Genomic DNA, 25924 nt, shown 5'->3' with positions numbered 1-25924 from the left:
AGAGCATAAAGCATAATCTCTATTTTACTCCAAAGGCTACTTATTGGTTGCAACTTCCAATTTCTAAGGTGGTCCAGGGATTTTCCAATTTTGCTCAGTATAAAGGTATCTCTGATGTGGTTAGAGGAACACAATCACATTTGAGTCATGGCATTTTGGGTTGTATGTTGAGTGTGCATCTCCCTTCCCCTTCCAGTGCTGGCACATAATAACCAACATCACAACCCAAAGCAAGAGAGGTTTACTGTGGCTCCCAGTGTTCGGGGGTTCAGTCCGTGTTCAGGTGGCTGCAAGACAGAAACAGTGTGGTGGAAGGGTGCAGTGAAAGAAAGCTGCTCACTTCATGGTAGTCAGGAAACAGAGACAGAAGGAAGGAATCTGGGAGGGGCACCCTTCCAGGTCGTGTCCCAGTGACCAGTCCTTTCTCCCCTTCTGCCTAAGACACTGTGCTGTGACAGGAGCAGCAAAGCAGCCTGCTCCTTGGGACTCACTGCGACTAATTCTCCTGTGAGTTCCTTTCCTCTCTCCTCGTGACTTCCTTATCTGTGCCTCATTTATGCTTCTTCATTCATGCATATTTAATTATACCTTCTTCCTGCCAAATTCATCTTATCTCCCCCCAGACTCCGGCTTTCCTAGCTCAGCTGGTGTGTTCACTCGCATATTCAAATTTACGCAAATATCATCAGTTCAATTCAGCAGGTGATCATTGAATGATATCTATATAGGCAGCTCTGTGGCTGAACCTGGGGATGCACAAATAACAAAGGTATCATTTTTGACATTAGCAAATTCACTGGTGCTAAACAGTCTTGCAACTTGTCCCTTCTCTTTCACTGAGGTGGCAAATGTGTCATGACTTTTCCCACACTCACAGTAGACTGTCCGAAATATTCATTCCATTCTCTCTCTGTGGATGTTGGCTGGGTGATCCTCATCTGACCACTGATAAGCAACCCTAAGTTTGCGTGATTGATGACACCTAGAAAATTATGAAGTGGCCCAAAGGACAACCTGACTTAACAAATACTATGGCCCCAAACCACCTGTAGGCAGCATGCTGAGCCCAATTGGGAAATCTTGAAGACATCTCCATCTAAGGAGAGCCTCCACTGGACATGAGCCATCTCACAAAATCCTAGATTCCAGGCTCCAGCACTCAGTGGAGGCCTCTCTTCTCTATTTAATACAAGTAGAGAGGCAGGCAAGGATGAGGAGTCCTCTCTTTTAGCACAGATGCATTTGTGACCTGAGACCCTCAGAGGGTCACTCTAGGAGCATTATAGGCACAGAGTAAGGCAAAGGTATTGGACCAAACATTCCTGAAGAGGAAGAACCATGCTGAGACCAGAGAATTAGGCAATCAAGCTTTCAAGAAGCTAGGTGTACCAAGGGGTTGGACTTCCAGACCTTTGGTATGTGACTCTGCCACATGTTGGGAACAGCCACATCCCTACACAGGGCAGCGCTCAAGAAGAATCAGATTTGCTTCTCAGACCAGCATCTCCAACTCCGCCGTTTTCTCCTCTCTCCCTCCTGGCACTGTGCATGCTACCTTCATTAAAACAAACAAACAAACAAGCAAAAATACATACATACAAAAGAAGCACAGATCCATTAAGTGCCTAACTCCTCTTCAGGAGTGTGTGCATCATCTTCACTATGTGAAAAATCTTTTTAAAAACATTGCAAAGATTTCCGCTAATACACTAAACATGTTTAAATCTAACTATCAAATTAATTGCCCCTTGGAAATTGAGAAACTGACTTTAGGAATATCTGATTCAGGATTAAGTTCTAAAGAGAATTTCTCTCAAGCATGGCAGAGGCATAAATAAAAGAGTACATGGCTCTCTCAGAGCTTTGAATGATTAAATCTGTGGCAAATATGTGAGCTTCCACATCTCCTATCAGTTATCCTGTGGATATAAATGTATGCTGATGTCTCATTCCACAGATATGCACTTGCTCTTGCTCCCCCCCAGCCCAGTTTTCTAAACCTTTTCATTCAGAGCGATTTCTTCCTTAGGTGACTCTGTCCACAGGAAGTGGCATGGCTGCAAGGTTCTCTAAGAGCAGAGCTCTTCACACCCAGTAAATTACTCAAGTCCAAGTTCAGTACTTCCTAACTCTGCCCACAGAAGAACCTCTTTAAGAGACAAGTCTTCACCTTGTGAAAATGGGAAAATAAAGACTCACGTGCTGCCCAGGGTGATACTGAGGTGTAACAGCTTTAACGTGAGCAACTGGTGCTGCCTGAAGGCCCGGCTACCCTGGGGTCCCCATGCCAGGCTCATGTATGTGAACCCAGAAACCGAGCTCCAGCACTTGTCTTAGGTTGGCAAATACCCAGATCTTACTCTTCTGACTGAATGCGCTCCTTGCCCATAGGTGGTTGGTCATTATTTCCATGTAACCTTGCGACTTCTGAATGGGTTTCTCTAGTAGTACTGCAGTCTGTAAGATAAGGGAAGTAATTTGTTTTCTCTGTTGTAACAAAACTCGGTCTGCAGTTAGGGATGCTTTCAGCAACTGCTCACTTCTTTTCATGGAGACTTCCTTTATGGTATGCACACTGTGCTCCGTTATCCAACTGACTGACACCGCACTTCACCCAGAGCCACTGCTCACTAAGTAAGAGCCATTCAATCAGGGGGAAAAAAAGAGGAAAACTTCCAGTTATCTGTATATAAGGATATTGCAGTTCTACAAATAAACAATCTTTTTGATTAATGACTCTTCTTCCTATTAGTGGCTCACTATCCTGCAACATTGGACTTCATCTCATTAGTGAGAGAATATATGGTGTTTCACATGAGGGAACCTTGATGAGAAACTAGGCGTGAAAAGCAATAATCTGGAGCTGGATCTGGAAAACTGTGTGAGAGTGCTCAGTTTGGTTCAGGGACTGTGAAGGAAAAGACTTGCAATTTTCGGAGAAACGGGGTTGTGTTCTACATAGGGTGTCTCTGATCAGGCCAGTTGGAAACATCAACACAAATCAGGACAGGGCAGGATGTGTACCTCACTGTACCCTCAAAGCAGATGGAACTCACGTCATCTAGAGTAAGGCTCTTAAACTACTCAGACAAAAATGTGCCCTCTAGAAAGCACCAGTCAGGAAGTTGTCCTGAAGCCTGGGAGGCTGAATGGTTTTCACAAGCACAATGTCAACCAATATGAGACCAAAGGAGGCCCCCACCAGGCAGAGCTCAGTCTGAAGGCTCCAGGCTCAAACCCCAGTGACAAAGAAGGGGAAAAAAAAGTAAGAAGTCGCTGGCTTCTTAGTGGAGCTGATTCCTGTGTACCAGAATTGCACCTATCCACGTAAACAACTATTACAATTAGAAGATATGGAAACTGGGCGTGGTGGTGCACACCTGTAATCGCAGCACTTGGGAGGCTGAGGAAGGAGGATCACTGCGAGTTTGAGACCAGCCTGGGCTACACAGTGAGTTCCAGGTCAGACTCAACTACATAGTAAGACACTGTCTCAAAACAGAAAGAAAGAAAGAAAGACAGAAAGAAAGACAAGAAAGAAAGAAAGAAAGAAAGAAAGAAAGAAAGAAAGAAAGAAAGAAAGAAAGAAAGAAAGAAAGAAAGAAAGAAAGAGAAAAAAGAAAATATGAAGAGCATATCCACTGAAGTAGCTCTTTTTGTTTTGGAACATTGTTGTCCTCATTATCTCCTTAAGAAGATAATATGATTATTTTATTGATGATGGGATATAAATTTCATTGATAACACATCACACTCTTTTTAAATTACCACCTTGAATGTGTTAACAAAGCTTCATTTGTAGGAAGAAGAAGAGGAGGAGGAGGAGGAGGAAGGGCATCTTCAGTATAATAGAGGCACTTCATGGGTCTTTATGTAAATGATGCATAGTAAATATTTAATCAAATAACACTAATTTTAAAAACATATAAATTATGTGATTATTCTCACATCAAAAATGCATGCCCTATTAAGTTGGTGACATTTCTCATATATGTTATATTTAATTTTCTGTTTTCTATCCATTGATTTAAAAAAATTGAATAATCTATGATCCTAAGTAGACTCTGTTACACTATCATTTATTATTAAACAAACTTCACTTAAATGGCGACTTCCCTGTGCTTGAAGCACAGTCACAGACAGCTCCGGAGAGCTCTGCTCCCCAGCTATCTGTTTGCAAATGCACACATGCAGATGCTGAAGGGAGAGCGTGTCAGTGCTAATGAGACTTAGCTGGCAGCTTCTCCAGGCGCTCTCACTGCCCATCTTTCCTGGTACATGAAACCTACTCTTGAAACTGCTGATTGCTCCAATCTACTAAAATACTCTGGCATCCACCTGAATCTATTTCCTGCTTTCCGGCCAAACTCTGTGATTTCTGGTTTTGATGAAGCATCAGCACCCATTCTGCTCTACTAGTCTTTTCATGACTTTTTCTAAATACTGAAATGCATAAAAAACAGACCCCAAAGCAAACATTCTTGACACTCATATATTAAAACACGTAAAAGTGGGAAAATGGCACCTTCTGCTAGGGTGCTGGAATTTGTCTACGATCTGTGTTTACCTCCCCAAAGTCCAGGTCTGAGGGTTACACAGTGCACACGAGCTGGGGATCACTGAAGATGCCAGGTACAAAGTGTTGTGCTCCGGGTACTCCAAGAGCAAGCAGCCTCTCCAGAAGTCACCTTGGAAGCCACAGACCTCTCTGAAGGTGGCCCCAGGGGAGGACTCAGACAGAAGCTTGTTACGTCTAAGGGAGGCTTTGGAACTCGCACTTGAAACTTCAAATCTAAAGGAGGAATTAGAGCCATAGAATTCATTTCATCAGAAACAACACAGGATGTCACAGAAAATAATTGCCACACCAACTTACAGTTTTTTAAAGATAAAATGCTTGCTTAATTAACAACTTTTTTTCAGAGCAGCAGCTGAAAATCATGCCATTATTATATGACTTTTCATAGGTAATGGTGACTTTTTAAACATGAAACATTAAATACAAATGAATACAAGCATAGCGTGATACCTGGACACTGATCCCAAACCAGAGGCACACTCACCGGGGAACGCACACCAATAGACTTTGGGAAGACCCACCATGTGCAGGGCCTGAAACGAGCTCCACACCCAGGTGAGCCTGAACTTCTCATTCTGTGTGTGGGAATCAGAGGGAAGGGTGGAGAGGGGCCATTCTGGAGTCTTCAGTTGGTTCCAGTAGGCACCGCAGCTACAAGCGTCTAGGCCCTTTTGTGTTCAATGTTTGCTTTTCTTCCCTGAATTATGTACAAAATTTCAAATTTTAAGTGCGCTAGAGGGCAAGATGATCTCATGCCTTAAAAAGTTTTATAGGTAGGTTCAAAGTGCTTTCACAGGTGTTATGGCCTCCTAAAAAAATGAAGAGCATTTCACCAGCTGTTCCTTAGACAAAGGGCTACTTTCTAGAATATACAAAGAATTTTAAACATTCAAATGTAAAGACCCAATCCAAATATGGGAACCTGAAATGTAGACATTTCTCAGACAAAAAAAGTAGAAATAGTAAATAAACATATGAAACAATGCTCAACATCCTTGGTCATTTGAGGGATGCAGATGAAAACAACACTGAGATTCCATCTCAACCCAGAAAGAAATCAACAAATGGCAAATGCTGTCAGGGATGTGCGGAGAAAGGAGCACTTCTCCACTATTGGTGGGAATATAGACTTGTGCAACCAATGTGAAAATCAGTATGGAGATACCTCAAAGATCTAAGATTAGAGGTCCTGTTTGACTCAGCTATTCCTCTGCTGGGTATCTTCCCAAAAGAATTAAAAGAATCATCCCAGAGTGATATGTGTGCACCCATATTCATAGCAGCACAGTTTCTTATAGCTAAAATTTGGAAACAGCCCTATTGCCCATCAACTGGAGACTGGATAAGAAAATGTGGTTTTTTAGAAATAAAATGGAAGACTACTCATCAATAAAAATGAGTAATATAACTAAATGGATGCACATTTAAGTGACACTCTTAAGTGAATGAAACAGAACACACTTGTGTAAATACTTAATAGTTTCTCTGGTGTGAAAAACTGAAAGTGTAAACAAAGTTCAAAATATATGATAGATCATGTAAAATAGGAAGGAAAGTTCATGTGAAATAGGAAATGGGAAGTGGGAGAGGTAGGGGAAAGGAAAGAGGGGAATGGGATTAATATGAGAAAAGGAAAAAATAGAAATAGCCTTTGTAAATATGGAGGGGTGGAGGGCTTAAAGGGAGGGCAGTGGAATGGGGAAAAAAGAACCAAGATATATCATGTAAAGTTACAAATTCCTAATGATGAATGTCATGTTGTATACATAAAATGTACCTATAAATTTAGTGGATAAAGCAAGAAATAGAAAAAAACTTTGAGAAGACAAGAAAATTGTGATGTTGTCTTTTAGAAGCCTATTTGCAGCTCTTTAAACATATAATCAATTTCTTACAGTGTAAGCTCCTCCCCCCACAAGAAATGGAAAGCATCAACAAACACAACTTTGGATTGCAACTATAGTGGTTTACACAGAATTCCACCACCTGGGATGCTCCAAGCTCTCACTTTATCTTGGGAAACGTGAAGTAGTCCATCTGCTAAACCAACACCCATCTGAATGGTTATGATAAAAGTATTTCATTCATGAGATTCTACCACCATGCGAATTTCACCATTACTCTTCCCTTTGAAATTAATAAAGTCTCAGCAATATTTAATGTTACATCTCTAGGCGAGATCTTCTGTGTGAAGCCTTTTATACACACCTAGACACACACCCACACCTGAAGAAGCACCTCCTGTGCTTTGGGAGTGCTTTATATTTGCAGATCATTCTGTTTAATTTAAGAAGATGCAACAGTCTCTTGCCATAATTAATTCTGTTGTATATAATCATACTTTGTTCTTAGACTTCAGCTGTGAGTGATTTCCTCCACATTTCTTGTCTCTATTCTCATTGTTCTCTGCTGAATTTTCAGAATTTGTTTTCCAGATTACTAACGTCTTTCTCTTCATGTTGATTTTGCTTCCGTTTACCGAGTGCCATAAAGCATTTGTTGCTGTTGCTTCTCACACAATGCCCTTTTCATTTCAATGTTTAATTTTCATTTTTCTGGAACCTCTGCTTACTAAAGCTAATTTCAATGCACAATGCAAGTAGAGGTGTAATTTGCTTTTTCACTAAAGTACAGTTTTCCCACGAACACGTCCGGCCTCATCACTGCATGAGCATAGCGCCCTCCTGGTCCTGGAGCGGCTGGGGAATGTTCACAGCATGAGGGAAGAGAAACTCACCAGACAGCGCTTCTCCCCAGGTCCATTAACACCACCAGACATGCCGAGAACGGAGGAAACGCTACTGAAAGGGAGAGGGGTGAAAAGAGAATTCGGCTTACACTTTTGTCAAACACAATAATGAAAAGGAAAAACTACTGAAAAAATGTGTGAGATAAAGCCAGGCATGGGGGTACACACCTGTAATGTGAACCCTCTGGGACCCTAAGGCCGGAAGATCACAAGTGTTGAATCTGGCCTGGGCAATTTACCAAATTCCTGACAGTCTGACTCAAATTAAAAAAAAAAAAGATAAAGGGCTTGGTATTGTTATATAGATCAGTGTAAAGGCCCTGTGTTCAATCTCCAGTAGCACACATGTTCACACACACACACACGGTAAATAAATGAAGTATCAATACTAGATGTGTATTATTGACAGATAAGGAGAAAGCTGACATACAGTAGTCTTCATTTTTACTACCTTTGCTGTAAAGGCAGGTTATATGCACAATTTTTTCAATTATTATTTTAATTATTAATAATATAATACTTATCCATAAAATTATTAAACACTAAATATGTGAAAATCACTGGATAAAACCCAGAAGTTTTGCTGAATTTCTATCTCTATTTTTAAATTCAGAATCAATTGAGACATACAAACCAGCATAAAACCTATATAATGTGGCTAGAGTATATTATAAATGTATTTACATATAAGCTACATTAGATTTTTTTATATAAAATTGGCATATTTGTCAGCGTTTGCAAAGTGTTCCATAGTTTCAATATATCTCATTTTCACACTCATCGATCATGCTGCTTTGAAAGTTTCAAAACATAAATTATGTTCACAGTGTGATTCACTGAATATCTTTATGTGTGTGTGTCTCAGGAACATATCTGCTTTACCATTGGGAGAAGTGAAATGTTTGGAGCAGGTGACACAAAGCTACATTTCCACATAATCCACCACCTATTTTCTATGAAAATTTTGACCTATAGTTTGATCTTCTTATCAGGATTTAGGATCTGTATCCATGTCTCTTACAAGAGATATTTTCTTTTCTCTTTGTTCTTGTCATGCTACTTCATAAAGTTTATTTGTATTTGTTTTTCTAGGGTCACTAGTTAATAGGGCAAGTTTTCATAAGATTATATTCTTTCATAAATAAATTAAAGTCACTCCTTTGACCAACATTCCTACATATGTTTTATCTGCTCCTAAGCCATTATTTCTATGGAGAATATTAAACCACCATAAATTGACCTGTTGAGCTTCTTCAGTTAATCCAACTTTAACAATGGAGGAATCATGGGACATTTCCCTACATTGTTCACAGAATACAAATAAAAGAAATTCTGGAATTTGATTTAATACTATGCAATAGTATTAAATATATATGTTCTAGAGTGACCCTATAAATATGCTTGAATGAATGTTTTCTAAAAGTTCCATGTAAAAATGAAATTTTTCATGGAATTTATTAGCAATATGAAATAGGAAGAAAAGGACCAAAGGTGTAGGGACAGTGAGAAGGATAGGGAAAGGGGAATAATGAAAAAGGAAAAACAATGAGAAAATGTAAAAATGGAATTAAAGTGTTTGAAAGTGGGGAGGGGAGGAGGGGGAGAAGAGAGGGTGGGGACAAGGGGAAAAAATGAGAAAAAAGACCTGGCATGTAAAGGTACAAGATCCCAGTAATGAATGTAACTGTACTGTCTACCTAGAATGTACCAATAAATTCAATTTAAAATTAAAAAAAAAGAAATATATAGCTAACATTTATACATGTCTAGCTGAGTTTTTTTTATTTTGAATGCTGTATTTAATTGTATATTCAACTGTAAATAGTTTGTATATAAAAAAGCATTTTACCATCATACTATGTGTTTTACTATTATTGCTTTTTAATTCATGAGGTTTTATTAGATTCTTTGGGTGTTTGTACCAAGGCAGACATGTTATCTGGCACTAACAAGTTTATTTTCTTTCTGAATGCATGCTTCAGTCCCTTGTTTTACTGTCATTGTCCTGCAGCTTGATTTTGAAAAAAAAAATTATTAGAGAGGAGACTTTCATCTGTTGTCCCTCTTGCAGCTAGAACTCTAGTCTCTGAGCATACAAATCAGTGGTAAGCTCTTAATGTATCTATTTTGTTGTAATACAGAACTTTTCAAGTTATGTACTCAAAAGGTTACATCATGAATATTTGAGTTTTGTGAAATATGTTACCTGCTTCTATTGATCGGATTACATTGTTTAATTGTTTAACTTAGTCTGTTGATACAAAAGATGGCACTGACTTATGAAGCATGTGATCTATTTACAATGAAAGAAAATACAGTCAATACGAATGAGGACATACTCATGTTCAAGGAGCTTGACATGCGATGTGTTAACGTGCCCATTGCCCCCATTTGGTATTTGTGCTAAACGTGATGCCAATCAGAATGCCAGCAAGTATTTTTAACTTACCTGCAAACTGATTCTGTAATTTATTTGGAGTGATAAAGTAATAGAAAAAGCAAAATGATATCAAAGAACAACAAATGTAAGGAACTCATAGGGCTACTTTGGATTCAATATGCAGTATAAACAGTAATGAAAGCATGATCTAGAGAGGAAAAACTAGAGCAATAAGACTTTTATAGTGTTGGAAACCTTGGCCCTGTGAGTAGTAATCTAAAATAATGAAAAGTCTTTCCATAGATTAAGAAAAAAATGTTTCCCAAACACAAACTTTTATTCAAATGGACACAAATAGCATTCGTGAGTACAAAATTTAAAAAGTAATACAACAAATACCGCAATTAAAAATGGTCCAGAACCTGGCAACATTAGATGAGGAGGTAGTTCTGGGACACTTGAGGACCTGGGCTGAGCTCACAGCTCTGAGCAAAAACAGAAATAAACAAACAACAACACAGGCTACTCTGAGCAGATTCCTGTATATATAAGGACTCTGGTGGCAAAAAAGAATGTGAAAATAATATCTGCAATAATAAAATAACAGTGGGATACTATTATTCACTTCAAAATTGCTAAAATTCAGCAAATGATGCTGTCACTGTAAACAACAAAATTCCCATTCAATATCGTGGGTGTGCAAATGATTCCTCCCTAGGAGTGGGCAGCTTTGACAATGCTAAGCGTGCTGTCATCAGTAGAATCTTCCGCACCTAACCCATGATTTCATAAGAAATGGCACACAAATGGCCAACATAGTTTGAGTTAGAACTGCCCCCAAATGGAAGCAACTAAACAGCTGTTCCTTCCAGTGACTAGATAAAGGCACTGTGATGCGTGGATTAAAGCTGAAACTCAAGGATGAGAAGGAGCAGTCCAGAAAGCTGTAGGGTTTCAATGGCTCCAGGGAAATCCACATGTACCCCCATTGCCATTGCCACAAGGTTGAGAAGTAGGGTCTTCAGAGGTGGCCCATTCATGGAGGCTCTGTCTGACCTCTGGATGACTGGGTTGGTCATCATGGAAGTGGCATTGTTGGGAAGATCTTTGTGCCCTGTCCTCTCCTGCCATACAATGCTTTCCACCAGGCCGGGAGACAGCACAAGATGCTGCGGATGCTGACAGCTCACTCGTGTACTTCCCAGTGTCCAGAACTGTGGGCATTAATTTCTTTTCTTTACAAATTTTCCATCCTATGGTATTCTGTTACAAGGACAAAAAACAGACCAGGAATCAAGCCAAGAGAGGGTGGGGGGAGAGAGGGAGAGAACGAACATAGGTGAATATCACAAATGAAGTCATCCTGGATTACTAAACTGTTTGTGCCATTTATGTGACATTTTAGAAACAGCACCACCAGAAGGACAATAAAAAGATGAGTGGTGGCCAAGATGAGCAGGGAAACAGAGCATATATGGCCAGTAAGCCCTTCTGTGTGACACTATGATCTGGGCAAAGCCCACTGAGCTGTACAACATAATGAATGGACACAAATCACGAAGTTCAAGGAAAGACTTTAGGAGGTTGCTCAAATTTAGAATTTAAACTGTTTCAAATCAAAGTGCATTATAAATACATGAAATTATCTCACTGAGGGGAATCTGGAGGAAGATTACTGACTGAAGTTAAAATTGTCAGGGGGTAGAGACTGTAAGAATAATGGCAAAAGAACCTGAACATAAATTCTTCACTCTAGTAAATAAAACTGTCTCCCAATGGGATGTTGATGAATAATTCTAACATCGATATTCTGCAAATGAAAATTGAGGTAAATAATTGGCTGATGGTCGGAGCCAGCTTTGCCTCTGTTGTAGTAAGAACTTAAGCATCATCAAAGGAGAAAGTATAGAACTGAGATGCTGAATTGGCTCTGAAAACATCAGCATGAACTCACAATTAATTCGATACAGATGTACACACACAGATAGATAGATAGATACACAGATAGATAGATAGATAGTCCAACAAGTACAGCTTAGTGCATATGTGTTTCTTTGTTTTGTGGACCAGAGAGGCCACAGGCAATGACACCTCACTGGCAACAAAGACAGTCTGTACCCAGAAGTTGGCTTCTAAATGTCCCTCCCCAGTGAAGGAGCCAGAGGTCCTGGGAGAAGTGGCTGGATTTCAGCCTGAGACACGGAGCACACTGGAGGAGCCTGAAACATTCTGTTTGCCAAGTGAAAAGGAAGGCCATGCTCAACACAAACAAAAACCAGTGGTGAAGAAATGTCAAAGCGACACGAGAGTAGGGTAAAAATGTTTCAATGATGTAAGCTGGTACAGGTGGAGTACCAAACAAGTAAGATAATGCTGGCACACAGTCCTAAGTTCAAATGGAAACCCACGACGGCCTGCTGCCACACATAAATGCAAGCAAATTAATACATAGGAGATCAAAGATAAATATCCCATGAAGAAGAAGTCAGATATTGATGCTCGCACTGCTTTCTCAGGGAGATGAGAACACATCTCCCTGTCCCTTAACCTAGAACTGGCAGAGAAAATTCCTTTAGAAAGGTCCAACATGAGAGGGTGACTTCCCAGAGGAGGAATCAAACTTGCCAAAGAGTGACCAGCAGCCATTAACAAACAGCTGTGAGCCACGCTGTTCGAATTACACTTGCCACGAGATTATGGAAACTGCTCTTTGCTCTGTGATCTTTCTACCTAAACATCAAAATCCCAGAGTAATCATGAGGAAAATGTCACGCAAAACCACAAAACATTGGAATTACAACTTCAAAAATTCTACATTATCCAAAACAAGGAAAAATCTGAAGAACTTTCAATCTAGAGGAGTTTGAGGAGATCCTTATGGCTAAAAGTGGCCTCCAAGCTGGGATCTTGGGATGGACAAAAAGAAAATGGCAAATATAGAAAGAATATGAACCCAGCCCAGATTTATTTCTGTTAATGTCCCAGAATTATTTCTGTTAATCAATATATGTTACTGTTGGTTCAAACCATAGGGGTTTTCACAAATGTTCCTACTAATGTGAGAAGTTAATGAAAGGAGAAACCAAGGTTAGGGTATAAGGGCACTCTATTTATCTTCTTTAGAAATGTTCTGTAAATCTAAAATTAACTGAAATAAAAATGGAATTAAATTTAGAAAACAAGGAGAGTTAAAGTGATCTCAGCAGAGGGGTGGTCACAGGGGTGGCACCAGTTGGCTTCTTCCCTGTGTGGTGGCTCTATGAGGACTGGGTTATGCAGAAGAACTCACTAGACAAGAATTAGAGAACATCTGCACGATTGTACACTGTGTGACCTTCAGAGGTCCTCTGAACGGCCAGGGTGGCCCAGCCATTACATCCGCCCTGCGGGGTGGGGCCGGCTGCTCCACTTGACTTTCCAGGGCCCCTCTGCGCTTGGTGCCAGTTTTAGTACTGATATGCAGACAACCAAACAGCTAAAAGCGCTGTAGAATATTTGAGAAACTGGAAGAAAGACCTCTGGTGTAACTCAGAGGATAAACTGGGATGTGACAAATCATGGTGACACGAGGGATGTAGAGGGCCACCATTCCTGCCTTTGGACACATTACATTTTCTCCCAGAGAGTAAAGGGAAGATATTGAGGGATTTTTAAAATGAAGAATTGAGGGTCAAATTTATAAATTATGACTTAGGACACAGTGTGTAGAAAAAGAATGAAAGGAGCAAGGATGAATGGAAATAGCATCAGGCTGTCTCGGCTGCAGAACAGTGCATCCCTCCAGCGACACAAAAGTGGAGTCAAGGGAAACCCTGGTCACAGAGCAGGGCGGGCACCCGGACAGCAGCTGTGTGCAGCCAGCTTCCTTCCAGGGAGCTTTGGGGTTCTCAAGCCTCCTGTGGAGATGGACGCACACACAGCATTTCCTTAAAAATTTTATGTTTACAAAACTATATACATACATATCATTAACCAAACCACTATTTACATAATACAATGCAAATGATTACTAGAAAGAAGACTTTGAAAAGCATAGAAAATATAAGTTCAACATTTTTGAACAGATATGGATTGCATTCTAATAAATATAATCAGGAGAAGTATATCAGTACCATAGAAAAACTTTAAAGCATAGTTTTCATTGCTGTTCTGCATATTAATGACTCTTGAAGAATTATGCCTTTTTAATTAATTAAAACTTTTTAATTTTGCCATGATAATTAATTGGAACTGACAGCTGACATACTTACACACCTGTGCACACATCCTGAATGAAGATTGTGAACAGTGATATTTAAGTATTTAATGTGAAGTGTAGGAGTCTTGCTTCTTGCTGGTTCATTTAATTAGTTCAGGTCTGCTAAGGACAATGCTCCTTAGAGAAGTAACTTATGCATAAGTGATTTCTTCATTCTACTTTACCCAGAGCTGCTGCTTTGTTCCTCCCTGACCCAGCAGGGAACCAGGATGAGTAATAAAGAGACACAGAGTCAGCTTAACAGGTGGGCAGCCAGCAGCCTTCTGCCCCTGGTAGTGGGAGGGCCCAGCCTTTGGCTCACCTCACTTTTATTCACCCAGGCCTAAGCAATGGAGGTGACACAAGATTCCCCTGCTCCCCAATATTGTCAGTACATCTCTGGTAAACAGCTTAACCTCAGCAGTCTTAACTTTTCCCTGAGATGCAGTCACCCTGAGTGCAGCCTCTGGCCTGTGTGCTCACAGACAAGGCCACTCTGGCCTTTATTCTCCTCTGGCCTGCACAACCACTGAAGGAAGAAATGCTGAACTTTCAAAATTCAACTTTACTACTTTATCAGTAGCCATTTCCAACAGTTTAATCCATAAAGTTATAGTTTCTAAAACATTTTAATGGAAGAAATTGATTTCAAGTCAATTCTTTCCAGCTCATTGATAGTCTTTGATGAAAAACAGAAGACATAATCCAGGTTTATTAGGTATGGTGTGAAATCCTTTCGAGATGTAGACTGCCAAAGTCATTGGCTAATTTACTGGTAATTGTAAAGTACAGAATAAAATGATCTTTATGAACACTACCCTTCTACACTCTATCTTTCATTACTAACACATACATTTTCTTAGATTGTTGCCCACTGTTTGCTCTCTGCTTGTTGTAAAAGGGCATGGTTATTTAATGTTGCCCCACACAGAATGACAAATGCCCAGCTGTCTGCTTCACCACGCCTTTGAGAAGACCTGGGTTGGTGTCCTGTCCGGTTCAAGGTGTCCCTGGGCCTAGCAGCAGTACCAGTCTGCGCTCAGTGCTCCGTAACACCCCTAACGTGTGCATCTTATCACAGAGTGGTGACACTGTAAGGGACACTACCCTCGGCCCCTGGAGTCAACCACCTTTGTTCACAGGCAGGGCACATAGCTGCTTTGCTGGCCCATGGCTGTCATGTGGCAGGAACTGCACTGCCTGGCCTGGGGAGAGTCCCTCAGTCTCCAGCCGGGAGCTGGTGCCAGGGTGTCTTCTTCTGCACTGGAGATGGGGCCTTGCACTCACCAGAATCAGGCTGCAGGGCCAGCTCAGCATCATGCATCCCAGAGGCAGACAGACTGATAACTGAGTCCTCACACAATCTGAAAACCCTTCAACACCCACATGCTTTCCAACATATACTCTGGGGTTAAGACAAGGTGACTATCCAAACCTGCCAAAAGAACGCAAGTAAAACATTTTCCCCTCATCTTTACCACAGGTTTCCTGGGTTTCGGTTGGACTAGCCCAAGTCACCATGTCCACCACTCATCAGAAGGAGAGGCTGCTGCCCCATTGTTCTAATTTCAGGACTTCCAGAAAATATCTTTGTACAGATATGTTCTCTGATCTGTTAAATTGCCTTTGTTAAAAGGAAAAAGGCTTGTAATTCATAGACAGTAGTGGTAATATATTTTTTAAAAACATCTGAATGTAAAGCTATTATCTTTGAGGAACAATTCAGTAAAACAGGAGTGGACAGTGGGCCAAGTCTTCTAAAATCCACAGAAGCAGCAACAGGAAAATTTGCCCATTGTTACGTCTGATGGCCAGCTCATCCTCTCAACCAAATTTCACATATTTGAGCAGAGCCTAAATTATTCTTGAGAGAGGGTGGTAGGGAGAAGTTAAAAAGAAAAATGCCATGGGTAAAAAGCAGAATAAAATCTGATGCTGTATTTGATTCCAAGATAATTTACCTATCTGCCCTTCCCTTCATGATTTTTAAAAATTTTGATTCATTGTTCTTTTCCTAAATGAGTGAAAGCAACGCATTTCTTTTTCCTATCAGTCCTGCAATGTAAACGCTAAAAATAAATCTGCCTTAATTAAATTGCAAATGCAATCATTGTCACTTGACCCAGTAAAATGACACGTGTTGACATTATATGAACTCGGTTGGAGGATCACTTGCTAACCCACCTTAGCCAGATAAAATCTGGGGAATAAAAGGACATATGGACATAAACATGGATTACACAGAGAACTTCCATTGTGTTAAACTTGTTTATAACGGTGAAGAGGAAAGCACATTCAGCCTCTGTCTGTGCCTAATTGTTCCCTGTGATTCCACAGAAGCTCTGCCAGTCTATATGAAAATGTGAGACTTCACAAGAAAATCTCATGCATACAAGTGGCTCCTGAGAGTCTACACTCCCACAAACCCTCAGCTCCTGAAGGCATCTTCAAAACTTATATGCCTGGAGGGGAGGCTGCAGCCAGGAGTGCTTACATTCACAGCTCTGTAGTGGAGGGAAAATTTGAGACCCTCCTAATATGCAATGAAACAAGATGTTGATTGAAGTAAGTAATAAAACACCAAGGAGCATGTTGCCCTGGGCTACAAGCAAATAAAAATCCTGATAGAGGCACTGAGAGATTGGTGTACCTTGCACCTTCTGCAGGATGAGACTGGTGATTTGTCTCCTGCTTCTATTTGCTTTAATGTAATCTATTTTCATAGCATTTTGAAGGGCAAAGTTTCTTACTGTAGGGGTCTCTAATCTACAGAGAGCCAGGAAGAAGAGTTTATAGGCTAAGGAGAAGACTATCAGTATTCCACAAACCCAGGCCCTCCAGGAGTTACACATTAGTTTACTACAAGTACTAAGTGCAAATCAAGCACATGCTTGGACACAAAATGTGTACATTGCATGTCACCATTTTTGTTTAAAATATTAAAATCAAAGCGGACAGAGTATAAAATCCTTGCTTTGCAAATCATAAAAGATAGAGAATGCATAAGCTGAAAGTCACAAGGGCTCTTAGAGGTTGAAGAGTGAGCTCTCTACTACGGGAAAGCCAAATTGTATTCATAATCGTCATTGGTCACTTTTTAAATTTGCCAATCTTGAAAAGTGAAAGAAAAGACAGAGCATAATGATTTACCTGCCGCTAAAGGTATTGCTAAGTAAACCGCAGGTAGAATGAAACATGTGCTTAAGACCTGTGTTTAGCACTGCCACTCTCCATTTCCTTGACTGAGTGTTCAAGACCTCATGTTTAAGATCAGAATCGAATCAGACAGCCTGAAGCAGGAGGACAGGGGAACAAAGGGAGTTCAATACATATCAAACACAGGCCACATGACAATCATAAAGATCACAGTGGCAAAATAGTGGAGGAAGCACTGCCTGTTTGCGGGCTTAGAAACCAAGTTCCTTCTGCTTTGCATCCTTTTAAAAAGGTCTAAAATGCAACACCTATTAAAACCAACAGGTGAGCAGGATTGTATTGGTTAGATTTTTGTCACAGGGAGCTAATACTCAACACATACAACCTGATAGAGGAGAGGTTGATTTGGCTCATGGTATCAGAGGATTCAGTCCATGGTAATCTGGCTGTAAGGTAGGGTCATCATTGTGAAAGAGCATAGGGAGCAGAGCTACTTAGTTTTGGGCCAGCAGGAACCACAACACTGCTAGAGAGAAAAGGGCAAGGAACCAGACACAGACCCCACTATAGCTTCCATGACCTACTCAGATACAATCCCATGTATACTAATCTGTACAGTTGCTCCAGAGCCATCACATTGATCACTGTAACCCTCAAGGTAGGTCGACAGTTGGAGAGCTTTTACAGGTGTGTTATGATTCACTCTCTTCAATGGCAGAGAGGCAGGAAGGTTAGACTGGTTTGGAGGAGTCCAATGAGAGGAGCAGAAAAGATATGCATCTCTGTATCCTTCCCCATAAATAATCATGGACCACTGCTTATTTTGCCAAGGTATGCAGAAATAATCAACAAAAAATCAAGAAAATGCTATCAACTTGGTGCTGATACCACCATGGAGAGACAGAAACAAATCAAAGTAAATGTGCATTATACTAGACTGACAAGAACAAACTTGGCCAAGGCCCTCAGGAATGTGGGTGGGAAGTACCCGGTGTCTCCAGGTGAAACAGTCCCAGCGATACAGCTCTACTAACCCAAAATTGAACAGCCTTGCTGACAATCGTAGCCAGATTTGTTTAGTAAATATCAACATAGTTTCTCTAGTGTAACACAGGATTTATTGCAGTTATATCATCAGATCTAACCTAATTTTAGCAAACTGAAGGGACTCTAAGCTTGCTTTATGTGTCCTTTATTTGGGTCTAGCAGAAGTAACTCAACTTTCTCTATTTTTCTTCACATTAGGATTTCTTTGCTTTTCTCTGATTTATCATGCCTATTTTTCTGAATTGTCTTCACATGCTTACTTTCTTTATTTCAATGAAGCTTTTTCGACCAGCATATAGTTGACATTTTAAAAAAATATTTTTATTAGTATATACATGTGGTGTAGAATGATTACCTCCATCACGGGAAGTATATACATAGCACTTTTAATTCCTTTTGTTTCCCCTTCCTCTCCCTGCCCTTCATTCTCCCTCCATCTCTTGGTCCCCATCCCAAATGTACAGATCTGTCTCCTGATATCCTATTTTCTATCTTTTATTTTACCCCTTAATTTATTTATACTTTGGGTTTCTCATGCAATAAAACCATGTGATATTTAAGCTTGAATATGTAATTTATTTCAGTTAACATGATCTCAAGGTACATCAATTTTCCTACTAGTGACTCAAATTTACACTTCTGTGTAGCAGATTAGTACTGTATTGTGTGTGATTACCACATTTTTACTAACTTTTCTGCCAATGGACATATAGGCCCCTTCTAAGATTCAACTGTCATGAGTCGTGCTGCTGTAAACACGAGTAAGCACGTAACACTGTAAGATCGTTTCTTTAACTCTTTTTCTTTTTCATTATTTTTTAGTTGAATTTATTGACACATTTTAGGAAGATACCTAGGAGGGGAATGGCTGAGTCAAATGGAATTTCTATTTTTAGTTGTTTATTTTTTTAAGGATCTCCATACTGATTTCTATAGTAGATAAGCTAGTTTAAATTTTATCCAACAACAGCAGAATACACCTTTCTCACCAGCACATAGTGCTTTCTCTAAAATATAGAACATACTAGCCCACAATGCATGCCTAAATACATACAAATTAATTGAATTTATTCTATGCATTTTAGATCATAGTGCAATGTGACTAGAAATGAATGGCAAAAGCAACTTCAGAAATTATGCAAACGTCTCAAAATTAAACAATACATTGCGGAATAATAAATGGGTCACAAAAGAAATGAGGGAAGAAATCAGGGCATTCCTAGAATCAAATGATGATGCCAATGAAATATGTCAAAACTTATGGGATACAATGAAAGCACTATCCTAAGAGAGAAGTTTATAGCTGGAATGCACACATTAAAAAAGAAAAGAAAAGAAAAAGAGTAAGCCCAAAGAAAAAATGTAATGGTGCACCCAACTATCCTAAGAAGCAACAACAATATCCAAATCCAAAGGTATCCAAATGAGTTTTCTTTTCTTGGAAATTGCAGCCTATAGAATCTCAGATTATAATTAACTTAAAGAAGATAAAAATTCTTATTTAAATCAGCCTTGATACATAGGGAGACTGAGAGAAATAGGGAAGGAAAGAGTACCACTTCCTCTTAATTTACATGGTGTGGGACTTCCACTTAAATTAAAAAGGGATTGACTCCAATTATGCTTCATAAGGCAAGCTTGGTGGATTTTAAAAAATTTTATCTGGAAATCAATATATATGTCTTTTAATTTCCTAAAGTATAGGTTAAACAGTAAAGTTCACATGATGATGTTTTAAAATTGTACATATCTATGCATTTTTATTATATGTAATTAATTTTCAAATATTTGAGCATCTCTGCAATCTTGTAAACATACAATGGATGAGAAAAGAATAGAAAGGCTACCTTCCAATTATAGGATGATAAGTCATATATGTTCGTCAGTTTGTGTTAAAAAATTTTCTGAGATGTTCTGAATGTATGGGCCCTGGCTGACCATAAATTAGGATTTTATAGTTAGTAGCTAGGAAAGAGCAGAAAATCTGATCTATTCCACCATTTTTAACAAAATAAATATATAGAAAAAGAAACAGTGCTATCTTAGGAAATGAATTATGATTCTTGATAGCTATTATGGTTTAGATTTAAAGTTTCCCCAAAACTCCCATCTGTTCAGAGGTTGGATATTTGGAAACTCAGTGGATAGTGGGGTGTTATCCTAAGGAGTGGGGTGACCTGTCAATTAGTTCTTATCTGAATGTGCTGTTAGGAGTTGGAAGGTGTTGAGAGATGGGTCTCTGCTGGTGTGACCTGAAGGGTGTGTTCTTTCCCCACTCATTCCTGAGTGTCATGGGCTGAGCAACTTTCCTCCACCATGTCCCTCTGCCATGTTTTTTGCATTGAAGCCAGCAGACCATGGACTGAACCCTCTGAAACGATGAGCCAAAGTAATTCTCTCCTCCTGTAAGTCGCACATGTCAGGTATTTTGTCCCAGGCCTGGAAAAGACTCACAAAAGCCATACAAAAATGTTTCTCACAGTCTCTTCACACCCTTCCCAAGTTCTTCCATCTGTTCATCTATTTAACTTTCACACATTCTTAGGGGGTAGGTATAAAAATTCTACTCAAACTTACTTGTGAAAGAAAAGAGACTTAAAATACTAACTTCAAAACACCCTAATAATCATGAAAATATAAATAGCCTCTGAATTCAGCACTACTGTACTGAATTTGTATGTTTAACCTCTTCACTAAAGTGACTGTTTCTGGAGGAAGGTGAGATTCAGGAAAGCGGATCTGACATCAGATCTCCCTCTGGCCTTCCTGGGCCCAGCTCATGGGTCCAGGTAACCGCACCATCCTGTGCAGGTGCTGCCATTGCTGCTCCAGCACCAGGAAGGTAGCTGCACTGAGCACCACCCACCCTGCTATCAGACCTCCTGATTGTGCCAGTCCTTGGAACCACTCTGCAGAGGCATAGCTGGTAATAAAGGGTAATTTTCTGACCTCCCAAATTTGAACATCTTTAAAGAAAGGGCAGGGGAAATCTGTAGTAGGATTGTCTGGAGTTCAACCCTACAGGAGGTAGTGGAGCTCAATTTGGACCTTGCAGCTTGAGGTGACTCTGCATCATGGGGGTCTGCCATTGGCTAGCTGAGATAGGGGGATTTGATTCTGCACATGGCTGCACACAATGTGTATTATGACAGTACAGATATAGTCTGAAAGAGGCCCTTCAAAGTCATTTTTTTCCTTTTCTATCTTTTCTTCATTCCACTCTGTAAATTCTTTTTTCTGTCCTCTTTTGCCAACTCAGTCTCTTGGACCACCATATTGTCTCTCACATCCCTTTCTGTTCCTGCTCCTGCCCTGACTCAGGTTTCTTCTTTTATTATTTTTTCTATTTTCTTAATGTTCTTTTTTCCTATCATTGTGCCTCACTCAAGATCAGTAGTTTCAAGGGAAAGTGAACTGCTATTGTTGCTAAGGGGATATATTATTGTCCTTATACTTGCACTTTGTCTGTCCCTTTTGAGTTTAACAGTTTCCTAAAGATTGTGTGGTCATTTTGTGTCCTCTGGCTTCATTTGAAACCTTCTCCAGTTCTTTTACTTATTTACTCTTCTTGTCCTAACTCTGTCTAGGCCCCCATCCTAAATGGTAAATATGATATGTTGAGGAGTTTGTTCACTGCAAACATATTTTGGGCTGCTTCTTGATTTTAATTTAATTCACATAGTTTAAAGGTGATAGATTAATGACTACCACAAGTGGTAAATTTGCAAATAGTGATTGATCCTATTTGGTTGCTGATTGTTTCAATTGGGATAAAGGATAGGGATTGATTTGATGAGTTGTTTTCTGTGATATTGTGAAAATGAGAATGTCTATGAGTCACTAGAGAATCAAAAGCTAAAACGCAACTGTATCAGGAAGATTTAAAAACCCAGAGATTGAATCAAGGACAACCCAAGAGCAAAAATAAAAATGAGAAAACACTTAAGCAAGACACAAAGACAGACTTCCAGTTCACCAATGGCAAATAGTAGGGCAAAGAAGGATGAAAAGTCTGATGGTGAACCACCAGGACACTCAGAACTCACAGCACAGGAAATAAGAAAACAGATCAATCAGGCTCTAGAAAAATTCAAAACAGATATAATTTCCCAGATAACCATATAGATGGAGAGCAAAATGAAAGTCATGATTTGAGACTATAGAACAGAAAGTGACAAAAAAATAGATGAGCTCAGGACCATGATAGAAGCCATAAAGGCCCAGCATGAGAAAGAAATGTAAACAATGAACACCCAACATAGGAAAGAAATGGAATCAATTAAATAGATATCCAGGAGATTAAAAACTCTATTGAAAGTGTATGCAACAGAAAATAGAATGTGAAGATAGAATCTCAGATATAGAAGATAAGATTGCAGTCAGTGACTGTGAAAAGAGAGGTCTTTTAAAAACAGTAAGGGATCATGAGAAATCAATCCAATAATGCCTAGATGATGCAAAGAATAACATAAGACTGATAGGAATCCATGAAGTAGCAGGAGAAAATGAAAATGACTTTAAAAAGCTGTTCACAGAATTAATGACAGAAAACTTAGCAAACAAAGGGGAAGAATTTGACATACAGATAAGTGAGGCATATGGGAGTCCAACTAGCCACAATAAAAAAAAAATTTACACCTAGACATATAATAATCAAGATCCCAGAAACCCAACAGAAGAACAAAATGCTACAAGCAGTAAGAGAAAAGAAACAAGTCACATGCAAAGGAAAGCCCATCAGATTCACAGCAGACTTTTCAACACAAACCCTCAGGTCAAGGAGAGCCTGGAGTGAGGTATTTCAAGTCCTAAAAGAAAACAATCTCCAACCTACACTGATGTATCCTGCAAAACTCTATTTCAAAATGGATGGGGAAATAAGATACTTCCATGACAAAGAGCACCTGAGAAACTTCATGAACACCAAACTAGCACTACAAGAAATTCTAAACAATATCCTAGAAAAAGACAATGAAGATCACTACACTATGAGGCCCAACAGAGCAAACCATATAGTCAAGGCAAGAAACTAAAAGGAGAGGGCAAAAAATTAAAAAGAGTCAACAAAATGACAATAACATGACAATAAGAAGTCAGTACATATCAGTTATAACCATCAATGTCAATGGCCTCAATTCACCAATCAAGAGAAATAGACTGGCAGAATGGATAAGAAGCAAAATCCAACAATGTGTTGTATACAAGAAACACACTTCATGCAAAAAGAAGCCCATAGACTGAAGGTGAAAGGGTGGAAAACAATTCTCCATGCAATAGGAGCCCAGAAAAAAAGCAAGGGTAGCAATCTTATTTGCAGACAAAGTAAATTTCAAACCAAAACTGATTAAGAGAGACAAAGAAGGACACCACATCCTTGTAAAGGGAAGAATTCAAGAGGAAGAGGTGATAATCATAAACATATATGCACCAAATATAAATCCCCCCAACTATATAAAACAAATATTAAGTAACATGAAAAACCAAATAAGCACTAATACAATTGTAGTGGGGGAATTAAATACCCCACTATCACAAACAGACAGATCATCTAGGCAAAAAATCATCAATGAAATACTAGAACTGAAACAATCTTTTGAATGCAGGGACTTATTAGACATCTATAGAGTGTTTCACCCCACAAAATCCGAATATACATTCTTTTCAGCTGCACATGGGTCATTCTCCAAGATAGACCACATACTAGCTCATAGAGCAGGTTTGAATAAATGTAAAAGAATTGAAGCTATTCCCTCTATATTATCAGATCAAAGTGCAATAAAGGTGGAGATCAATAGCATAAGAAACCATAGGAACTTCACAAACACATGGAAATTGAACAACACTCTTCTGAACAATCAATGGATCACAGAGGAAATTAGAGAAGAAACCAGACAATTTTTCCAAATAAAAGAAAATGCCAGTACAACATACAGGAATCTATGGGACACAAGGAAAGCAGTAATATGGGGAAAATTCATAGCACTGAATGCCCACACTAGAAAAACAGAATTATGTCAAATTAACAACCTAAAGATCAATCTTAGACTCCTAGAAAAATCAAAAGCAAGAAAAACCCAAAGCTTGAACAAGAGAGGAAATTATAAAGATTAGAGCAGAAATCAATGCAATGGAAACTAAGAAAATGATACAAAAAATAAATGAATCAAAGAGTTGGATTTTTGAAAGAATAAATAAAATTGATAAACCCTTAGCAAACCTTATCAAAAAAAGAAAAGAAAAGTCTCAGATCCATGCAATCAGGAATGAAACAGGCGAAGTCACAATAGATCCAACAGAAATCCACAGGATCATTAATACCTACTTTGAGAACCTGTACTCTAATAAAATGGAAAACACAGAAGAAATGGACAGATTTCTAGATACTTATGAACTACCAAAGTTGAACAAGAAAGATAAAAACATTTTAAACACCCCAATTACAAACAGTGAAATTGAAAATGTAATTAAAAACTTACCAACAAAGAAAAGCCCAGGTCCTGATGGATTCACTGCTGAATTTTACAAGATATTTAGAAAATAACTACTTTCATTTACTCTTCAAACTTTTCAATGAAATTGAAAGGGAAGCAATACTTCCAAATTCAATCCTGGAAGCAGGTATCACTTTGATTCCCAAACCAGGGAAAGACACAACTGAAAAAGAGAACTACAGGCCAATCTCCTTAATTAATATAGATGCAAAAATACTTAATGAAATACTAGCAAACAGAATACATAGGATCATCAAGAAGATCATACATCCTGACCAAGTTGGATTTATTCCAGGTATGCAAGGATGGTTCAACATACATAAATCAATAAATGTAATACACTATATTAACAAAGTTAAAGACAAAAACCACATGATCCTCTCGATAGATGCAGAAAAAGCATTTGACAAAATTCAATACCCATTCATGATAAAAACCCTGCAAAAAATTGGAATAGATGGTCTAGATCCCAATTTAATAAAAGCCTATCTATGAAAAACCAACAGCCAACATCATATTAAATGGCCCAAAACTGAAAACCTTCACATTAAAATCAGGAACAAGACAAGAATGCCCACTATCAACACTTCTCTTTGATATAGTTTTGGAAACGTTAGCTATAGCAACTAGACAAGAGAAAGAAATTAATGGGAGAGGAGGTGAAGGGAGGGCAGGGACAAGGGGAAAAAATGAGAACCAAGACATGTCACGTGGAGGTACAAGATCCCAACAATGAATGTAACTATACTGTATCCCTAAAATGTACCAATAAACTCAATTAAAGCTGAAAAAAAAGAAATTAAAGCAATAAAGATAGGAAAGGAAGACATTAAACTGTCATTATTTGCTGATGATATGATATTCTACATTGAAGACCCAAAAAACTCTACCAAAAGACTTTTAGATTTAATTGATACTTTTAGCAGAGTAGCAGGATACAAGGTCAACACCCAAAATCAATAGTCTTCCTGTACACAAAAAACAGACTCACTGAGAGAGAAATTAGGGAAACAATTCCTTTCATAGTAGCATGCAAAAAAAATGAAGTATCTAGGAATCAACCCAACAAAAGAAGCAAAAGACCTCTGCACTGAAAACTACAGCATTCTGAAGAAAGAAATTGAAGAGGATATAAGAAAATTGAAAGATATTCCCTGCTCCTGGGTAGGAAAAATCAACATAGTGAAAATGGCCATACTACCAAAACTGCGACACAGAATCAAAGCAATGCCAATTGAAATTTCAACACTATACTTCACAGAACTAGAAAGAAGAATCCAAAAAT

General features: G+C 39.0%; 1 long non-coding RNA gene across 1 annotated transcript; it reads right to left on the bottom strand.

Annotated features, from left to right (window-relative positions):
* Nucleotides 1–1522: 1522 nt before the first annotated feature.
* Nucleotides 1523–4665, bottom strand: LOC104862693. Its single transcript, XR_780400.1, has 3 exons — nucleotides 4568–4665; nucleotides 2361–2457; nucleotides 1523–1555 (listed from the first exon to the last, which is right to left on the bottom strand). It is a non-coding gene; the product is annotated as an uncharacterized LOC104862693 (long non-coding RNA).
* Nucleotides 4666–25924: the final 21259 nt, after the last annotated feature.

The sequence above is a fragment of the Fukomys damarensis genome, unplaced genomic scaffold, assembly GCF_012274545.1.
Source record: "Fukomys damarensis isolate Sample0158 unplaced genomic scaffold, DMR_v1.0_HiC HiC_scaffold_17, whole genome shotgun sequence".
Taxonomy (NCBI): Eukaryota; Metazoa; Chordata; class Mammalia; order Rodentia; family Bathyergidae; genus Fukomys; species Fukomys damarensis.
The sequence above is the reverse complement of the archived record's forward strand: the minus strand, read 5'-3'. Positions and strand labels throughout refer to the sequence as shown.